Raw genomic sequence first — 21548 nt, forward strand, 5'->3', positions numbered from 1 at the left:
TGGGGAAGTTCATGAAAATGTACAAAATGTACAAACGTTTAGGAAAAATCACCAACAATTGTTTTACAGAGCAATCTTATGTGCAGTTACTCATGCATAAACCCATTGATATCAATGGGCTTAGACTGGAGTAACTCTGCTTAAAATGCACTTCATCCCCCCCCCATCCCGTCTTTTCAATGAGGCACCAAAACACAAGCCTGTGCAAGATTTCTAGTGTGCATAATTCAAAAGGATGATGAATATCCTACATGTGACAACAGAGATGTGTACTTAGCATTGTTAGAATAGGAACTTCCCAATGTATTTCAAATAATCTCCAATGTCCTGACTTTCGATGTCCTGCTCCTTTGAGCACACTTCCTCCCTGCTTGCCTCCAGAACAGGACAGACAGACTAAATGAATGCAGAAAAGACAGGGCTCTCTCTCACCTCTTTCTATACAAAGTTGTTTCTCTCCATAAAAAAGGAGCAAGAATCTTTCTTCAGTAGTGGTATACTACCCTTCTCCTTGGGCCTTGCTGATAAAATGCTAAATTTAGAAGAAGAAGAAGAGTTGGTTCTTATATGCTGCTTTTCTCTACCCAAAGGAGGCTCAAAGCAGCTTACATTCTCCTTCCCTTTCCTCTCCCCGCAACAGACACCCTGTGAGGGAGGTGAGAGAGCCTTGATATCACTGCTCGGTCAGAAGAGCAGCTTTATCAGTGCCATGGCAAGCCCAAGGTCACTCAGCTAGCTGCATGTGGAGGAGCAGGGACTCAAACCCAGCTCACCAGATTAGAAGTCCGCACTCCTAACCACTACACCAAGCTGGCTCTCTCCCAATGATACCAGATAAACAGTATTTTATTGTTTGTACAGTTGGGGGGGGGGAGGAGTTAACCTTCATTGGGCAATAAGCTAGGAGGCTACCTGAAAAAAATTGGGTTTTAAAGCACAGTATATATTTTATTCATTAATTTATTTTTATTGTGATACATCTGTCACCAAATTGTTTTATCAGCAGCTTAATATTCTATTATTTCTGCCTGTTATGGAGGGAATTTTTATTACCTGATGATTATACATGATACAATTGACCTCTTTACTCCCATTATAAACTGTACATACATCAAATTCCACTTAGAAAAATGGGCTCATTTTAAACTAATATTGCTTGCATCCAGTAATGATAGTCACATTTTTTAAAATATAAAGACTACACACATTTAGCCAGGAATTTCACAACTGTCCTTGAATGACACTCTCTGAAACTTACTCAGATTGGGCCAGATGGTGAAACTTCCTGTCCTGGCATTTGGCAATTTGTCTACATATGATGTATTAGTTTATTTGCTTATTTATTCATTCACTCAAGGCAGTGTACTACCATTCCATCCAAACAAGTACCCTAGGTGGCAAACATCAAAACCTTTTAACATTATAATGCTTAAGACATTAAAACAGCATTTTAAAAAGTCAAAACAATTCAATAAAAACATGTAAATGCACAATACACATAACACAATCAATATCAGGGCCAATAACAGTCTTGGGAATACACCAAACAAAGCAAAAAAGTCTTCACCCACTAGTAGAAGACAACAATTGAGGGAGACAAACAAATCTCACTGGAGAAGGAGTTCCGAACTTGGTGTCATGGCAGAGAAGGCCCTTTGTCAGGCTGTCATATGTCTTGTTTCAGCCAGCAGGGGCACCCAAACAGGACCTCCGAAAACGACAAGTGTGGACAGGTAGGCTCATGTAGGAGAATGCCATCTTTAAGGTATGCAGACTAACAGTCAATACCAGCACCGTGAATTGAGCATGGAAACAAGTCAGAAGCCAGGATAGATAGAGTTATATGGTCCCTACAATTCACAACAGTCAATGTTCTGGCCACAGCATTCTGTACCAGTTGCAGTTTCTGGATGGTCTGAATGCAGCCCCACACAGAGTGCATGGCAATAATGTAGAGGTATCCCGGGCCTTTCCTGCCCAGGAAGAGCTTCAATGGGCTCACCATCCAAAGCTAGTGAAAGACACCTCTGGCCACAGGACATCCATGTTTTGGATTACTTCCCAAGTTACGCACCTGTCCCTTTAGGGAGAATGCAATGCCATCCAGAACAGAAGCTATCCAAATTATCTGGTTGAACCTTTCCCCCACTAGTAGGACCTCCATTTTGTAATTATTACATTTCAGTGCTAATAAAAGCAACAGAGAACATTATCACCACAAGTACACAGTCTTTGTAACATTCTGTAAGCAATGGTAAATTTTTGGCTTTTTTGGACAGAACTTTCCTAAATGCAGCAGTGAATGTTGATAGTATTAGCCAAATCAGCCCCCATGTCAAACCTGTCACGTGAAGAATGTCCCCTACAAAATCTACAACATGAGTTCAGTGGCACAAAGGAATACTTTAGTTTGCTGCATAGATTGGTCTTAGTTTGGCACAATAAATGTTGGAAATGAGAAAAATGGAGGGGAGTCAACCACTTTAATCGCCATTTTAAGAGGGAATTTTAATCGCCATTTTAAGAGGGTAAAAAGTGAGGGAATCAAGGCAAAAGTACAAGGCAGGGAGTAATGACATTAATACTGTAGTATTTTATACAGGCTAATCTAATAAACTCAAGTTTGCAAAATCCTAGTGTTTGATTGAATTACTTTAACCTTGATATTCAATAAAAGTTCCAAATTGTCTTTTCCCCACATGGCTAGCCTAGAGGAAATCTGCCCAGACAGGTGAGGGGTCATGCAGAATGGGACCAGATAGTGTGGCAGGATAAACCAGAGACAAAGGAATTCTTGATGAGGAGAGAGATGTGATAGGTACCAGCCAATGGGAGACAGAGGATTTAAGGGATGGGTGGCAGATAGCAACATAAAAAGGTAAAGGTATCCCCTGTGCAAGCACCGGGTCATGTCTGACCCTTGGGGTGACGCCCTCTAGCGTTTTCATGGCAGACTCAATACGGGGTGGTTTGCCAGTGCCTTCCCCAGTCATTACCGTTTACCCCCCAGCAGCATGCTGGGTACTCATTTTACCGACCTCGGAAGGATGGAAGGCTGAGTCAACCTTGAGCCGGCTGCTGGGATTGAACTCCCAGCCTCATGGGCAAAGCTTTCAGACGAGATAGCAACATGTAGAAGGTTAAATTCTGGGTAGAGAACAGGATGGGAGAAAGAAAAACATACTCTGCTTGTCCTGAAGAAGAGTGGTGTGGCAATTTTGTAGTAATGATGCTGGAAGTAGGTTTTGGAGGGGAACTACTACAAAAATGAAGAGAATGTCCTCCTCATTTACCTGGGACCCTATGGGAGAGCCCCAATATTGGCCAACTTGAGTGCAGAATTATGATCTGTGGTGGCACTGAACCCAAATTTACCAGTAGATTTAGATTTTTGTAAAAGTAGGCAGAAGTCCAAATATGGTCATATAGGAAGAAATGGCAGTTTAATGACTTGAGTAACTGAGGAGTTTGCATTATAAAGGATATTCTGGGATCTTTGATCCTCGAACTTGGGTTGATGCTTAGAGCTACAGGTATAAGGAGCTCTGGAGGATCAAACAAAAAGGCCTGGTTATTTAATGTTCTTTTGGAGCATTCAGGCATCCAGGCTGCCTCCTCCTGAAAGAAGCTAAAGGAATTCCTTCCTTAATCAAGAAACCCTGTTTTATTTTCAGATTAGATTGATTTCATCTGCAGCTATAGCATTTGATGCCCAAAAGATCCTTAGTTTCTTTAAATGAAACAAAGTCTTCTGAGCCAGATGAACAGCATCCAAGGGTACTAAAAGAACTTGCAGCTGTCATCTCTGAACCTCTGTCCATTATTTTTGACACTTCTTGGATCCTAATTCTGTCAGGTGGTTCGGTAACTGGTAAACAAAGCATACCGAAAGGGTACTTGTAAATGGTTCAGCATCCTCTTGGAAAAGAATGACAAGTGGAGTGCCCCAGGGATCTGTCCTGGGACCTGTGTTCAACATATTTAAAAATGATTTGGATGAGGGATTAGAGGAATTACTAAATTTGCAGATGATACTAAACTGGGAGGGGTAGCAAACATAACAGAAGATAGAATTAGAATACAGGATGATAGCTCGAGAACTGGTCTAAAATGAATAAAATGAAATTCAGTAGGGACAAATGTAAAGTTCTGCATTTAGGTAGGAAAAACCATCTATACCAATATAGGATGGGGGAGACTTGTCTTGGCAGTAGTATGTGTGAAAAGGATCTAGGAGTCTTAGGAGAGTATTGTGTTGAGTTATAGGCACCACAGTTGAAGAGGGATGTAGACAAACTGGAGCATGTCCAGAGGAGGGCAACAAAGATGGTGAGGGGTTTGGAGACCAAGACATATGAGGAAAGCTTGGGGGAGCTTGGTCTGTTTAGCCTGGAGAGGAAACGACTGAGAGGGGATCTGAGAACCATCTTCAAGTATTTAAAAGGCTGCCATATAGAAGATGGAGCAGAGTTGTTCTCTCTTGCCCCAGAGGGACGGACCAATGGGATGAAATTAATTCAAAAGAAATTCCATCTAAACATCAGGAAGACTTTTCTGACAGAGCAGTTTCTAAGTGGAACAGGCTTCCTTGGGAGGTGATGTGTTCTCCATCTTTGGAGATTTTTAAACAGAGGCTAGATAACCATCTGATGGAGAGACTGATTCTGAGAAGGTTCAAGGGGTGGCAGGTTACAGTGGATGAACGAAAGGGATGTGAGTGTCCTGCATAGTGCAGGGGGTTGGACTAGATGACCCAGGAGGTCCCTTCCAACTCTATGATTCTATGAGCATAAACAAAGAGGATATGTAAGAATGATGTTCTTAGGAACTCCATAATCATTTGGTCTGATGCTGTTCCTATCTGTTCCTTGCTGCTGTGGCTGTTGGTTGAAAGGCAATCAAACACTTCAGCTTCTCCTATATGCTCCACTTCTAATTTGCAGTGTTGGGAATTGGGATCTGGTCTCACTGGCCACCCACTCTCATTCCAGTTTGGCTAAATTCTGTTTGCATTCTTTTATGCTGAGACGGCAGCATGGCAAAATATGAACAAGCTAGGTTAAGCTGCCAACAATTCACAAATGTCTGCTTTTTCTGATGATGCAGGATCCAAGGCAAAAAACAAAAAAAACATGTTTTCTTTTAAGTTTGGCCTCAAGTAAGTATCAGATTTAGTAAGTACTTCTCTCATGCCCTGTCCAGACTTTGTATGTTTCTCCTTTTATAGACAAGTCATATGGAGCAGTCACTTTTCAAACTGTAATGGAGACAAAAATGTTAGAAAGTCAGATGCTTGAAGTCTAAGGTTTCTCTCTCTCTCTCCCTCCCTCTCTCTCTCTCCCCCTTTCAAATTCTTTTTTTCAGATGCACAAAAAGATGAGCCACATGCAAGAACTAGGCTCTGCCTCTCAGTTGAATCTCAAGCCTGAGTTTGAAGGTGAGCAAAAATAGCATTAGACATTTTTAGCCACAGAATATGCGAAGTGTAAATTGTATGTAAACTACATGTGCCTGTTTCCCTGTCCCTTTCAAAGGAATTCTCTTAACTGCAATACAAATATATATTGTCCACAAAAAGCTGGCAATGCAGTATAACAATAAAAGTCCATGGAATGTTCCTCACTGCTTTGCATGCTGAAATGTACAGCTTTATAAATAGCTTTAAATATCTTGAGAGAGAGAGAGAGAGACTATTGCACTTTCCTAAAAGTGCAACATAGACCCCCAAAATGTGCTCCCCACCTACGTATAGCTGCCAATCCCAGTTGCTAGTTTTAAAATGTAACTTCCTGACAAAAACATTTTTTTTCATTAGAAGAATAGCTGCCCTGGCTTTTCTAAGCTTGTGTTAAACATTTTGCTATACAATATTGGTGATTAATTGTTTACAGGTGCAAGCCTATAAGAGTCAGTAGATTATATGTAGACTGTTTGAGCACATCTATCACACAGTCTGAGAATCAATTAATGTAGGAACATCATTTGTGAAAACTACTTTGAGTACCATGAAGACTTAATGTATTGTGAGATAAGCATTCAAGAGCCAGAGACCAGTTTAGGAGATGCAGTTTGCCAAGTCAGTTTTCAAAGCATTTAAACATGGTTGCTCCATGAACAACAACTATAGTCTACCCATTTCCCAGGTGACTTCCCTAATTGCATCTCCTTGTTGACTTGCATGCTGTTCAGTGAGTGCCTCACAGTGTTCCTAGCACTGTCCCAGAAGACATGATGATAAAAAAGGGAGGCTGATTATTGGCAAATTGACTTCCTCTTAAGTGCCATTTCTGGCAGAAATGTAGTTGTAGCCTCCTTACCAGTACATTTGCTGGTTGATCTGAGTTACTAGCCTATACTCTGTACCATTTGAGTAAACCTCATACTCCATCAAATTCTTTCTAAGGGCCCCTTTCCATACAGGGCTTAGAGATTATCATTCTCTCTCAAAACAATTACATTTCTGATTACATCTAGGGAAGATATGAGTAATGCTAAGGCATTTTCACATTTGTATCTTAGGAAAAGCTGCAGGTTTCCAGACATGGGACTGAGTTATAGGAGCATTCCCATGACGTATTATGGGGGGAAGCCTTGAGTATGTTGATTTTTAGTGGCATCGCATCTACATAACAAAACTTATTACCATATTCTTACTGCCAAAATTAACGAGACACAGAATCTGATTGTTATTATTGTTGGAAGCACTGTTCATTCCCACCCTGTCCCTTTTGACTCTTTGCTCTCCTTTGAGTTCATCCACAGAAGGTTCCACTTGAAGAACTTCTCTATTGGCACATTTGGGGCACTGCTCTGGGCTGAATTAGCCATCATGCAAAAGAACAGAGGCTGCCTGAAATGGGTGCCTTGTTGAAATGCAAGTAATATTTATCATTTAGAAAGTGTCTGACTAGCTAAGGGCTTCATAATCCTGTTTATCCTCTCCATAATCCTGTAAAGGAAGACACTGTCATTTGCTTTGTACAAATATAGAGCAGAGGATGAGATGGTGCGTAATAAGGACATGTTCACTCAGCTGTTGCACATGTTTGATTGCCATGAAATTAGTCAGCTCATACTAACTTACATGCACATATGCTACATACATTCATATATACTCAGCACTCTGTGAGCCTATCGCTACTAGTAGTAGATCACTCTGAATGGAAGCTAGAATGAGATGACTGAAAATTATGGCAGCCTGAGGTTGAAGTGGTTCTGAGAAGAGGCTCCAAGTCCATAACAGTGGTGGGTCTTTAAATGAGTATCAGAATCATGGCTTGGATATATGCAGCAAGTGCAGGACATGTACTGAGTTCAGCATAGTTTTATTCACATACCACTACAGTGCCCCCACTACTATAAATGGTATTCCTTGAACAAGTTCTATCCAGCATAATCAACAGTAGGTTCATAGGCAGTGTTTCCTCATACAGTGCCAGTTACACAGTAGAAATTTAGTGCAGGAGACAAAGACCCTTTTCATATTACTGTTCTAAACCAGACATTATCCATTGTTGGCCTGGTTCCAAGTAAAGTGATACAGGTTCATGGTTTCATACAGCAATTTCCCTCCTTTAATGAGCTGTCTCTGCAGTGCTATGGTCATTTCAAATAATGTGACTTCCCCACATACACCCTTTTCCACAGCACAATCTTCTGCAAACTTTTTTTGAATGTTCTAAGTAGAGCGCTGTTGTGCTAGATCAATATAGTGGCCAAGGTATCTCAATGGTATCACTGTAGCAGTGAAATGCTGTATTGGTTTAATGCTATAGTGCTCAACTTAAAAGTTCAAAGAAGATTTGGCTACAAAAAAAAGGGGATGGCTTTGTAGGAAGCATCATGGACATATTTAAAAGAACATTAATTCAGAAGTGCAATGAAGAGGTGAAAATGGAAGAAAACAGTTTCCTCAAAACTGGCTCAGCCATGCTTTGCTAACTGGATGCAAGCAACTTTGCATGAAAAGGTAAGTAAAATCTATTAGCAGCTGATTACTAAATGAGTCTGTCTGAAATGACCAAAAAAATCCATTAGCAGCCAACTACTAATATGGAATGCAAAGACTGAAAGGGACCAAAGTCAAGTGACTGTGTTGTGTCAAAAATAACCTTTTGCTTGCACAATGGGGATGCATGAGTTGGATGACACTTTGGCATCCAAATCTGTATTCTTGGGGAGAGCAAAAATACCTGTGGGCTGGCAAACATAGCAACAGTGACTATGGTCACTATAAAGGATAGGGTTTCCAACTAGGGTCTGGAAATCACCTGGAATTAGAACTGATCTCCAGACTATAGTTCTGCTCCCTAGGAGAAAATGGTGACATTGGAGGGTGGATTTTATGGGATTGTAACTCACTAAGGTCCCTTCCCAAACCTCAGCATCTCCAGGCTTTAGTACCTAATCTCCAGGAATTTCTCAACCTTAATATCAAAGTTTGAATTTGACAAGATCAAATTTAGGATAAAGTGTATCAGCCATTAAAGGACAGATGACAGCTGCAAGAGGTTTCGGTAGCTTGTAGGGGCAATTTATTCCAGAGACCTCCATAAGGGCCTCTGGTGGCAAGCCAGATGTATATATGCACCAGAATAACGTGGCAGAATGGTATGCAATTTGGAGGGATATAAGGTTTTACCCCCCCCACACACACACACACACATGGAGGCAGGAGTTCCCCACTGCCAGGCCCAACCTCCCCATCACCAATCAGGTGGCTGTTGGGGAAAAACTTACCCCCCAAAAGAGGGAGATCCGTTCAGTGTCATTGACTAGCAGGTGACGACTGTTCCAGAAATGACGCGACCCAGCTTTTTGGCAACAAATTGGCCGCAGCCGTTTATTAACCAAGACACCCCCCCCAACAGAGGGTTGGCCCGAATGCCGGTAAGGGAGCCTAACCTCATCAGACGTCTGGCTGATCACCAAAAAATGCGGTGCTCCGGCTCCACTCCTCGCTCCCAGCCGGGAGGATGGGACACCTTCCGCCGCAGGATCCCTGGGAAGCGACATTGGAGGACCCAACAGGCGTCCGCCTCCATTAGGTCCCCTATCCGCTTGGCCCTGGGGCCCAGGCCTCCCAGCGAGGTAGGCTGCGCCCGGTTAACGGCCGGTGTCATTAGTGAGACCCCCTACTCCGGGGAGTCCCATGTGCAGACGGGCTCCCCGCCAACAGGCTCCCTACCTGGCATAACCCGACTGCGACGAACTGTAACGAAATAATGCATTCAGGGTGGGATGGGAGGGGAGCTGTCTGGGCGGTGTCATGGGAACAAAAGGGGGCGTGCCGTGCCGCGGCCGATGACACAGATGGGTCTGCGCCGCTCCCAGGCGCCTCCGCCGCGTCAATGGCGGCCGTTATTTACATCTGGGACATCAGGTGGTACTCTGGTATTTGAGCAACAACTCTATGGTAAAAGCCTATTTGTTTGTTTGTTTGTTTATTTTTAGAATCATAGAATCATAGAATCATAGAGTTGGAAGGGGCCATACAGGCCATCTAGTCCAACCCCCTGCTCAACGCAGGATTAGCCCTAAGCATCCTAAAGCATCCAAGAAAAGTGTGTATCCAACCTTTGCTTGAAGACTGCCAGTGAGGGGGAGCTCACCACCTCCTTAGGCAGCCTATTCCACTGCTGAACTACTCTGACTGTGAAAAACTTTTTCCTGATATCTAGCCTATATCGTTGTACTTGAAGTTTAAGCCCATTACTGCGTGTCCTCTCCTCTGCAGCCAACAGAAACAGCATCCTGCCCTCCTCCAAGTGACAACCTTTCAAATACTTAAAGAGGGCTATCATGTCCCCTCTCAACCTCCTTTTCTCCATGTCCCCTCTCAACCTCCTTTTCTTTTTATAACACCCTCCCTTGAACAGTGAACAGTCAATAAGATACATACAATGTGAATTCAGTAACTGCATCAATCAATAACATCAATAACATCAGTAGCACTGAACAATGAATATTTAAATTTCCACTTTTTACCTATTAACATTTCAACCATTGGCAGCAAAGATGATGAATAGGATTGAAGACAGGACCGTTCTTTGTGGAACTCCGCAAGTGAGTTGGCAGCAGCTTGACCGTCTCCCTCCCATTGCTACCCTCTGTCTGCGGCCCCTGAGGAAGGAGAACAGCCATTGGAGCACTGTCTCCCATATCCCAGTGTCAGTGAGGTGGTGAGCTAGGAGCCTATGGTCCACTATGTTAAACGCTGTCTGTCAGGGTGACAGAGGTTGTCTGTCAGGATGACCAGCACTGTTTCCACCCCCTGGCCACGTCGGACCCCTAACTGGAATGGATCTAGGGCTGAAGCTTTGTCCAGGAATGACGATATTTCATCTGCAGCAGCCTTTTCCACTACTTTCCACAGAAACGCTAAGTGCGAAACGGATCAGTACTTGGTGGGGCTACCGCAGATCCATAGATGGTTTCTTCAGCAGCCGGCATACCACTTTATTTACTATAAGGTTTTTGCCCAAGTACCAGAATATTGTCCCAGTGTGGTGACATCACTTCTGGGTCACAGGGGCAATGATGTACATACATCACTGTATGTTGGATGGGCCTCCTTATCGTTCCTGAACAAAATCAATTCCCCTGGAGAAAATGGTTGCTTTGGAGGGTGGACTTCCCAAACTCCACCCTCCCTCAACTCCAGTACCAACCCAGAGCTGGAAAGCCTACTCTGTATTGATTTCTTTGTGAAAAATCATGAGTTTGTGATTCTCCTAGGCTCTGAGATACATTTTTGTAGACTGGCATTGCTCAAGAGAAGAAAGCAGGGGCGTGAGAATGCATAGAGCCTACTAAAATGTATTCTGTGTCACAAAATCTTGAGCCCCTTGTCAAGACATAAACTTGGGAGGGTGGGAGGGGAGGGTGTAAGTCTCAAGTAAATAACCTATCAAGATATTCACCATTTTGTAAAGTTGGTTTCAGTTTCATCATCCATTCCTTAACAATACTCACGAATTTCTGAATATAACCAATACAACAAAAAAACTCAATCAGTATTGAAGAGCTGTAGTTCTTATTTTTCAACAGGTCTGGCATCAACCAAATGATACTTTGATATGGAAAGAATTTTTGCTTTATAATGCATCTTTGTTGGCAGAGTAGAGTGGGTGGAGGAAATTTTGGACTCGCTTAAAATAACCGTGAAAGAATCATGAGAGCAATGTGCTTTTTTAATCATCTGAGTAAACAGGTCAAAAGGTGAATTAGCAAATGTTTCAGCCTCTGCTTGATGGACTGTCAAATGTCCTCCCAGGTAATCCCCAGAGATCTCTAACTGAGAACCGGTTGTGTGATCAAAATGGTTCAGTAACAAGGGAACAATAAGAGGCAGAGAACGATTTGACTGCATCCTTCTTCCAAGCTGCCCCCCTCCATATCAACTTTCTGCCACTGGTAGCAAATAACTTCTTACTAAGGTTGCAAGATCAACATTTCAATTTCAGGGACTTTTTGGAGCTTTGGCATCTGAGCTACTGTGATAGTCTGAAATAATGACCACATAAAATAAAAGCTGTACCCTAAAATAAAGCTCATCTGGCAGTCTTGTTAGTTCACACACTCAGTGTCATTCTACTTTTCTCTTGAGTCTTACCAATTTCATTCCATTAAGAATCTTAATATTGTCAAATATTCAGAAGCAATATTGTAGAAATAATAGGAGAAATCATTAGCCATTTAGAACATTGATTTTCAGTCTTTATACCCTCAAGCAAACCTTCCATTTTGGATCTCTTGCATCCTGAGGGTACCTTCCATAGGCAGAAACTATCCTTCTTTTATTTATGTTTATTTCCCAACTTTCTTCTGATAAATATGACTCAGGAGTCAAGACCAGCACACATATTGCAGCTGCCACCCAGGGGCCTCTTCAAATCAATCCGAATGACACCTGTTACCATGAATTAAATCATTTTGTTTACAGATATTTACCAGGCAGTTGATCTCTTCCCATTTCTTGACCAGAGAGGCTCTGCGAGGAGTGGGACACTACTCTTTTCAGACTTGTCAGCATCCATAGGATAAAAGGAGTGTGGGGAAGTCCTGTTCTGTTGTGTCTCTTGTTGGAGAATGGAAGATAGCCACAAGGTCATGGTGTTGCAAGAAACCTGGGGTTTTCTCCCATTTCCTGATGGGAGAGTTCCCATAGGCCACAGAGCCATGGGGCTAAAAGTAAGATGAAAGAGTCATGGTTACACATGCAATACATATTGGTTGTCTCATATATACGAAGATACGCCATTCATGTATCAAGGCCAACAGTGTCTACTGTGAGATAGCTGCAGCTCTCCAAGGTTTCAGATCAAATAATCTTTTCACCTGGAGATACTCGTGACTGAACCTAGAACCTAGAACCTGCTGAGTGTGTCTTACAATACTGACCTTTCATATTGGCCCTGTATTTCTACATCATAAGGATTGTCCACGAAGCAATTTAGTGTGCCTTCCATTTCCCCATGGAATGCATAGATTTTGGTACATGGCATGGTTCTCAAAAAGCTCTCAAAAAAAGAGAATGTTCCTTTTAGCTGTAAAGAGCTTGGGAAAGTGTGGGCAATGTCAGAAGAGTTTTCAAAAGGCAAATGATGGTTCTCAGCCAAGATTTCCACTGGTTAAAAGACTGGTAGTCTAGTGCCCTGCATAGTTCCAGTCTCTGGTGGCTACCCTTTTCTGGCCTTGGAAAGGTTTGTGTGCCAGACTTCACAACTCTGAAGCGTCCTTGGCTGCAGTTCAGGTAACATGTAAGATTAATTAGGATTTAACAATTTCATTGAAGCAAATCCAAGCCTGCCATTTCCCTTTCTTTTCAAATTCATGTTTTGTGACTCCTCATTACCTTTAATCAAGGCACACCTTCATGCCCAAACATTTCTTTAGGAAGATGTTGGTTAGGGGGGCCATTCTATGGTTGCTGGTCTGAAAGCTCCAATAGCCACTGGTTCCAGTCCACCACAACTGAGATACACCAAGGGAACCAGAAAGTACCAAAGGGATGAATGTGGAATATAAATCAGGCATACTTCATTTCTCCAAACAACATTCCTGTACAGATTAGAGGTTAATCGGACAGGCGGGCTTTGCCAATTAAAACAGCAACTGCAATGACTGCAAATGTTTTCCTTGGCAAAATCTGGTCCTTCTGTAAACAGCTTTAAATGAACAAGGGTTAATTTTATTTACTGTGAAAAACTGTACTCCTCCCAGAAGGATATCTCTTTCCTTTTGGATGCTTTAGATCAATCTAAGGCTGAAAATGTCAGTGACAAATAGCCACTCATTTAAAACCACTGAAAAATGCAAAAGTTCTTTTTTTTCCCCTAGATGGGATGTGAACTTAAGGCACTTTAGGAGGAGATGAGTATCATAGAAGGTCTGGGCTCATGGAAGGACTGAAGTTCAGTAGTTGCAGTTTAAAACTTTTAAGAAAACAATATTTTAAAAGCTTCCTTTGCAGAGGACATATTTCCTTTGGAATCCCTGACCATATCTTTGTTGCTGTTTCTAATATCTTTCTTTTATGTATTGTTCCTTGTTATTATGTAAACCGCCCTGAGCCTCCGGGGAGGGCGGTATATAAGTATGATAAATAAATTAATTAATTAATGAAAATAAGCCAAACCTTTTCAAAAAGCTTTCTTCAAATATAAATGTCTTTCTTTTAAAAATATGGATTTCTGCATACTAAACTATGACAACTTGCTTTTATTACTCTTTATTGTTTACACTGATCAGAGACTGTAACAAATTCACTTAAAAATTCTGATGTATAGAATCTGATAAATAGTACTGTGGACTTGTACATAAGCACCTCAGGTCCCCTTGCCTTTTGAAGTCTGCCCTAAGGGAAGTGACCTATGTGGGGGAGCCAATGGGCACCGACCTTATTTGGCTAATCCCAGACCACCTGGCAAAAAAGCCCTTGGTCACTCAGCAGGGTCAGCTGCACTCATTTACATGCTGTCTCTTAGGGAGGCCCCGAACCCCAGGGAGACCAATTGCACACTGGACTCCATGCCAACAGGATCCATCCCATGCAAACCCACAGCTGTGATGAATTACTGATTGTGAAACATCCACCTCAGACATTGAACAAAGCTTTTTTCACATTATCACAGGGTGGGTGGGTGGGAAGCTGTTCTCCGCAGCGTCCTGGGCAAAGAAGCCCAGGACCCATGCACATGGTACATTTATAGGCAGCACAGGTCCCACCCGGCCTCCCAACATCACATTTGCTGCATGCACACAGTGCGTGCTGCAAACAGGCTGCTGGGGCAGTTACATCCACCTCCAGCTGGCCCTCCATGGAGTTAATAAGTGGCCGAGGTAAGTCTCAGTCTTGTTTTCTCTTCAGTGGATGAAAATGTCATGGTGGTTGACCTCACGGAGGATAAAACCCTTGTAGACCTTGAGGATCCTGGTCCCTCTGATTCCTAAGACCCATTAGCAGTCATGCTGCTAGTTGTGGCTGCTGGGCCTGATGCCCAGATGGCCCATGAGCTGAAGACCAGAATAGAAATCTAACAGACTATTTTCTTTGTAAATGTCTCTGAGATTATCACTGGCTTGTAAATCAATTAGTTCCATCTTGTGGTGCTACTTTAAATGGATTCTAAAACGTTTTTATTTCCTCTCCAAGCTTATGGCAATAAGTGAATCTGTTCTGAAATTCCACCTGCAATTGGTTCAGTGGTTTGATGTGTGTTTCAACATTGAATTGTAAATTCCCATTCTTTTCAAGTTTTAGTCCATTGCAGCATGAGAAGTTTGAAAAGTTACCTTCACTAACTTGCTTCACAAAAATCTTTTTGTTTCAAAAGCCTTCAATTCAGTATACATGTCACATACAAGCTTTTCTTTCCCCTGCAACCTTAAATTCTGTGTTCAGATGCTCTGTGATAGCCGTTATGAAAGCCAAATCAAAAATCCATTCAAGGTCAGAAAGTGATTGTTGACCAATTACTTTCTTCTTAAGACAGACATCAATTTCATGATGAAGACTGAAAAAACATTTGAAGACTTTGCCTCTGCTAAGCCACCTGACCTCTGCATGGTACAATATACCCCCATATTCTGCATCTATCTCTGAGAGAAAATTTGGAAATTGATGATGAGCAAGGCCATGATGGATGATGTAATTAAAGCTGGATACAACAATACGCATCACACTTTCCAACTGAAGAATCTTACTACACTTCTGATGGATGATGCATGGATAGTGTACCATATTCTATTTATTTATTTATTTATTTATTTATTTATTTATTTATTTATTTATTTATTTATTTATTTATTTATTTATTTATTTATTTATTTATTTATTTATTTATTTATTTATACCGCCCTTCCCAAGGCTCTGGGCGGTTTACATAAAATATTTTTGAACATTCACATAGAACACTATCAAAATCAAATATAACAGTATAACAATAACAACAACATATCAACTGGAACAATTAGAATGGCACTTCAACAATAACTTGACAATCCCCCAGTAGGTTCGGTCCTTCAGTCTGGGGGGTACCTGTAGGTGTTGTGGCTCAGTCGGCCCCACCAAATGCCTGGTGGAAGAGCTCCTTTTTGCAGGCCCTGTGGAATTGTGGAGGTTCTGGCAGGACCCTGATCTCTTTGGGGAGCTCATTCCACCAGGTGGGGGCCAGGACCGAAAAGGCTCTGGCCCTTGTTGAGGCCCGACGTGCCTCTTTAGGGCCAGGGATGCGTAGCCAGTTGGAGGTGGCAGAGCGTAGAGCTCTTCTGGGAGCATAGGCAGGGAGGCAGTCTCTCAGATACACTGGGCCCAGACTGCGTATGGCCCTACCAAAACCTTAAACTTAATCCGGAATTCAACTGGGAGCCAACCAAGTTCTTGGAGTACCAGCCGGATATGAGATCTCCATGATGTCTTAGTGAGAATCCTGGCCGCGGCATTCTGCACCAGTTGTAGTTTCCAGATCAAGGATAAGGGTAGGCATGCATAGAGCGAGTTGCAGAAGTCCAGACTGGAGGTGACCATCACATGGATCACTGTGGCTAGGTGCTCTGGTTCCAGGTAGGGCGCTAGTAGTTTGGCTTGGCGGAGGTGGTAAAATCCCAGCCGTGCTACCTTCATGAACTGGGCTTCCATTGTAGGGGAAGCATCCAGGATCTCCATGGCCCCACGCCACTGGGCTTCACGGGAATGACATTCCCGCCGCCCAGCAACTGCCCTCCCACCACTGCCACACTCCCTGCCAACCCCCCACCCACTTCCCGAATGCCGCCCCTGCCAACCTCCCCACTCCGCCACCAGCCTCCGCCCCCGCCTCAGCCACTGTGCGTCCTTCCCGACCTGGCGATTACCATCCGCCCACCGCCGCCTGACCCTTCCCAGCCAAGGACTTGCCGCCGCCGCCTTCATGCCTCCCGCCGCGCCGCTGCCCTGACCAACGCCGGGGCGGGAAGGGTGCCTTCTGCCCCACCACCGCCTTCAGTCCCGCCACCGCGCCGCCGCACCGACTAACGCCTGCCTCCTGAGATGAGGCTGAAGATCACGTCGCCGACAGCGACCACACCAGCGTCGCGCCTGGCCTGCTAGCGCCGCACCTAGCCCGCCGCCACTGCTCCGATGCACGTGGCCGCTCACCTCTGAGGCCCCCGGCATCCACCGTCACTGCACCTACCCCATGCTCTGCGGCCACCGCCCAACAACGAAGGTAGGACACCTTCCTGACTTCCACCCCTGGCCACGCTGAAGCCTTGCCGCTTCAGGGAGGGGGAAGCCCTTCTAGCGCCCATTTTATTTCTCTATAAAATGGGCTTTTAATCTAGTATTACAATATTCTGATAACAACCATCAGCTCAGTTTTAAAAGTCTCATTATTAAGAAGGGAAATATAAACCATGTGGTCTAACCCAGTCCAGAAAAAATAAACATATAACCTCTGTTCACAGGATCCACAAAACCTAGTTCAGCCATATAGGTTTTGAGCATAGATCCTATCAAAGAATATTATTTGTATGTATTATTGTATGTTTCAGTCTGAAGCTGTGCCTGGTATGTCATTAAGAGAGAGAAAAAATGTCATTAACAAACAAAACTAGAATGATTAAGTCAAAGCAATCAATGTATATCATCATATTCTGCCATCTTTGTTTAAATTCAGAGAATGGGGAAAGAATGAGGACTTTGACTGCCCATCCAATGCTGTGAGAGCACTTCCTTCCTCATGAGTTATACAAGTAAAGTCTTGGCTCTTTTCTCCAATATTCACATCTTCCTTGCAGATAAAAATAATTATATTTCTGTTATATTGCCAGTAGAGTGTGGGAATCCTTGGTTGATGTTAAGTGACTTGGTTGTTAAAATGTTTTAATAATGTTGCTGTGGCTTTATCTATTTTTTGCTGCTTGCGAATTACTATAAATAACCAAATGTAACAGCTGATGGGGTGAGGGGTGGCTAGCTGGCTGGTAGGGTTGCCAGTTGCCCCCTGGCCACCAGCAAATGATGGGAAGTTGCTAGCTTCAGATCAGGGCACTCACCTGGAGGCTGGCATCCCCACCAAACCCTACCCATCTGCCCTGGGTGCGAAACAGTTTAGATATGCTACTGAGTTCCCCTGCTTCTTCTGTAGAATAAGGGCCATTAGTGAGCCAGAAATGTGATAGGGAAAATGTAAGGCATAAGACACTAATTAAAGAATGATGTACAATGAAGACATAAGCTAAGTGTGATGGTTAAACTGTGTGCTGGCAATCATGTATCAGCTAAATCAATCTCTTCTTGATGCTCCTACAATACTGAAGCTTAACGACAACATAGGGGAAATCACTTGTACATGTTTAACTGGTATATCTCTATCTTTTTAAAAAACATGATGGTCTATAGCAGCTTTAACACATTAAATAAGATAGAGACAGTTAGTAAAAAAATGTTTTTAAATAATCTTATTACCAAGATAACACAAGTGTGTCAAGGGAAAGAGTGAAAAACTCATGTGGCCTCTAAATAAACTTTAAACAAGTGTAGAGATTTGACCTTTTGGGAAAATAATAAAGATTTTCCTTCCCCCAGCTTTTAAAAAGTTGTTTGTGAGAACAAATGATGTATTTGTGAATCTGCTGCCAAAATATTTGGGTTGTTTAGTCATCTTCTGAAAAACAAATAAAACTCTGAAGTTGGTACCAAAAGAATAATTGTGACTGAGGGGTTGGTAATGAAATATATGAAATGATTCGCAATATAAAAAAATTATTTTCTTTTAAAAAATAAATGCATCTATGGGATGGACAAACAATAATAACCTTTAATGATAGGAAATTGATCAGAAATATCTGCAAAAAGACTACAGGCAGAAACAATTCTACACAAGATTACTTTCACTATTTATCATTAATGTATTAATATTACTTTGGATGAACATACTTGCCAGTCTTTATTCTGTCATTCCATGTGTTTACTCACTATTACTGCTACTTTGCAGATAGAGATCAAAGCAGCATAGAAATCAAGTCAATGATTTGCCCCGCAAATTAGTAACAAAGAAGGGAATTGAATCCAAGTTTCCCTCTCTTGGGAGTCGGTGTGACGTAGTGGTTAAGAATGGCAGACTCTGGAGAAACAAGTTCAATCTCCAACTCCTCCATAGCAGTAGAAAAGGGCAAGAGTCCAGTAGCACCTTAAAGACCAACAAATATTTGTGGAAGGGTATGAGCTTTTGTGAGTCACTGCTCAGTGATGAAGTGAGCAGTGATTCACAAAATGTATATCCTGCCACAAATTTTGTTAGTCTAAGGTGCTACTGGATTTTTGCTTTTTTTTCTACTGTTACAGATAAGTTAACTCAGCAGTCCATGTTTATGCACTTCTTCATATAAAGCCTGTCAGATGACCTTGGACAAGTCACAATTCTCTCAGAACTCTGCCAGCCCCACTGACCTCTGTTGGTGGGAAGAGGAAGGGAAAGCAATTGTAAGCTGCTTTCAGACTCCTTTGGGTAAAGAAAACTGGAGTGTAAAAACCAACTCTTCTTCTCTTGTAATCTACTTTAAGCAACCTCAAGGGCTTTATCAACTCCATCCCCCATTGTAATGGTTCATATATAATGTTTTCCACAAACCAGTTTACTTTTTTCATTGGAGCTCCAAGGAGCTCTCTGCATGTGAGTGTGGCAGTACCTTCTAAAGTGGCCTGTCTTCCTGAGGCATCTGTATTACACAGTTTATTTGAAGGCAGCTATTTCTGTCCCATTTCAAGGAAGATTCCATGACTGGAATCCTCCGAGTCCAAAGGGCTGCCCCATGAATAGCTTCACTTCCCTTTTTCGTTCAAAACAGGTGCAACAGGATGAAGAAAACAAACTGAAAGAAGGAAAGCAAAAGCAGAAAAAGAAGAAAGTGAACATTTCTGTGGTATGAGGGTGTTTCTCTGTGTATAAACGACAGCAGGAATGGAAACAGTTTGGGAAGGGACAAAGGTTGCCTTTATCTGATAAAAGAAAAAAATTAATGCATTCCCAGCCTTTCCCAGAACTACCACCTAACTATGTGTCATGAATATACAAGGCTTTCAGACTGTTTCCATTCAGGTAAACAAACACCAGACCTGAACATCTCATGATTTTCAGGGCTGATGGTGCCTCGTGTTTGTTTTAGACAAATAATCTAAGATTGCTTTGAATTGTCCTTGCATGCAGACTTAGGAAGAATTTGAAGATGGGTTCCTGTTCAACCAATGGTTTCTCCTTTTCTGCACCATCTTGTAATGACTAGGTAGCAGAAGGGAATCATCCAGTTCTTCCAGCCTGCACAGTTATTTTTTAAAGTTATTTACTTTATTCATTTCACACATTTTTGCCACCTTTCAATCCAACTTAGGGTTCCCAAGGCAAAGAGCGAGCTAAAATATTGCACACTTTAAGTATATAAAGCGATTAAAACAAGCCATAAATGGGAAGGAGGGTCAGTGAGAGAATGCCAAATGAAACAGAAAAGCCGGCTAGCAAGGGACAGTGATCTACATTCTTACTCCATGGTGCTTGCCAGAGTAGCACTGGATCATGACAAAGAGGGAGCATGGATCCGTATATGTGTTAAATCTGTGTGCTCACATTTACACTTTGTTGCTTGTTTTAAGGATTTACCTGCTATTCCTCAGCCAGAAGTTCAAGTACCTTAAGGACAGTAAGGAAGCAGCAGGAAGGGGCAGGAGGCAGCCTAAATTCATGCTGATTTTTCAAATATTGAGAGATATATCCACTTCAGGATATCACGGGGGAAAGGTAGGGTCACTCCGGATAAATCCTGCGTGTTGCAGAATGAAAATTTAAATTGCCAAAAATCAAAATGGAAATTGCATTCAGTGTAGATGGCAGGGACTGAATCAACCTGGGATTGGAATAATCAGGTATGAGCTTTCGTGCACACTCACACTTCTTCAGATACAATGTCAAAATACAGTGTTCAGTCTGCCAGTCTCAGGTGTCAATTCATATGTCCATAAGCGGCAGACAGACCCTTCTCCATACTCCTTCAGTCATAGGAGCTCTCATACCCTAACACAAAATGTTTGTTCAGCTGCCTGATAACCCATCCTGGCTACATCCACTGCCAGGGAATTCCCACCTGCCAGATCAGCATTGGTCTCCTAAAGCAGTCCTGCAAATCAGAAATTGTAGAACTCCCCTGAGAATAATGATATGTGAGATCAGTGGTATGTAAGCTTGAAATTATAACAGCAGCCTTCCAAGCATCTTAATGAATAGTATTCCAGATTAGGGGGGACTGGAGTTCTCCCAGCATTACAATTGATCTCTAGACTACAGATATTAATACCCCTGAAGAAAATAGCAGCTTCAGAGGGTGGAATCTGTGGCATCACTTCCCAGCCTAAACTCTAGCCGCCAAGGCTCTACCACCAACTCTTCAGGAGCTTCCCAATTCAAAGCTGAAATCCTACTCCTGGTTCATTCTATAGAGACAGGAGCTACAGAAGACTAACATTCCTGTGAACTTACCACAAGCACTCAATTTATTTTGCAAATGCTTGAGTTTCAGTTTAAGAAATTGCAACATCAGGTACAATGAGCTGCTTTTACTAACCAAGACAGCAGGGAGTTCCGATGGATACTTTTGATGTCCAAAGATAATTATGCTTTGGCGAGACAGAATCATCTCACTTTAATAATATTTTCCCCCACAGTATTTTCTCAAAGCCCCCCAAAGAGAAAGAATTAGTGAGATTCTTGGCACTCCAGCAACCTCCTCATATTTCTGACTTTTGTGTTCCTGCCATAAAGAAAACACTTTCTGCAAAGAAGTTTTAATATTACGAACCTACTAAAGAAATACAGTTTAAATATGAACTGAAGCCAAAAAGTTAGAAAGATATAAACCCATATAAACTGAAAACAAAGATTAGAAAGGGTGTCTGTTGTGGGGAGAGGAAAGGGAAGGTGAATATAAGCCACTTTGCGACTCCTTCGGGCAGAGAAAAGTGGCATACAAGAACCAACTCTTCTTTTTCTTCTTCATATTCATGTTTTAAGATGGTT

General features: G+C 42.4%; 1 long non-coding RNA gene across 1 annotated transcript in view; it reads right to left on the reverse strand.

Annotated features, from left to right (window-relative positions):
• Positions 1 to 3782: 3782 nt before the first annotated feature.
• LOC143844922 (uncharacterized) overlaps positions 3783 to 21548 on the reverse strand; it is a 73742-nt gene continuing 55976 nt past the window's right edge. Inside the window, exons 2-3 of the long non-coding RNA XR_013234194.1 lie at positions 11953 to 12186; positions 3783 to 5257 (exon numbers count right to left, since the gene is read on the reverse strand). This is a non-coding gene — a long non-coding RNA (uncharacterized LOC143844922). The remainder of the gene's footprint in view (positions 5258 to 11952; positions 12187 to 21548) is intronic.

Source organism: Paroedura picta, chromosome 1 (genome assembly GCF_049243985.1).
Source record: "Paroedura picta isolate Pp20150507F chromosome 1, Ppicta_v3.0, whole genome shotgun sequence".
In the NCBI taxonomy this organism is placed as follows: domain Eukaryota; kingdom Metazoa; phylum Chordata; class Lepidosauria; order Squamata; family Gekkonidae; genus Paroedura; species Paroedura picta.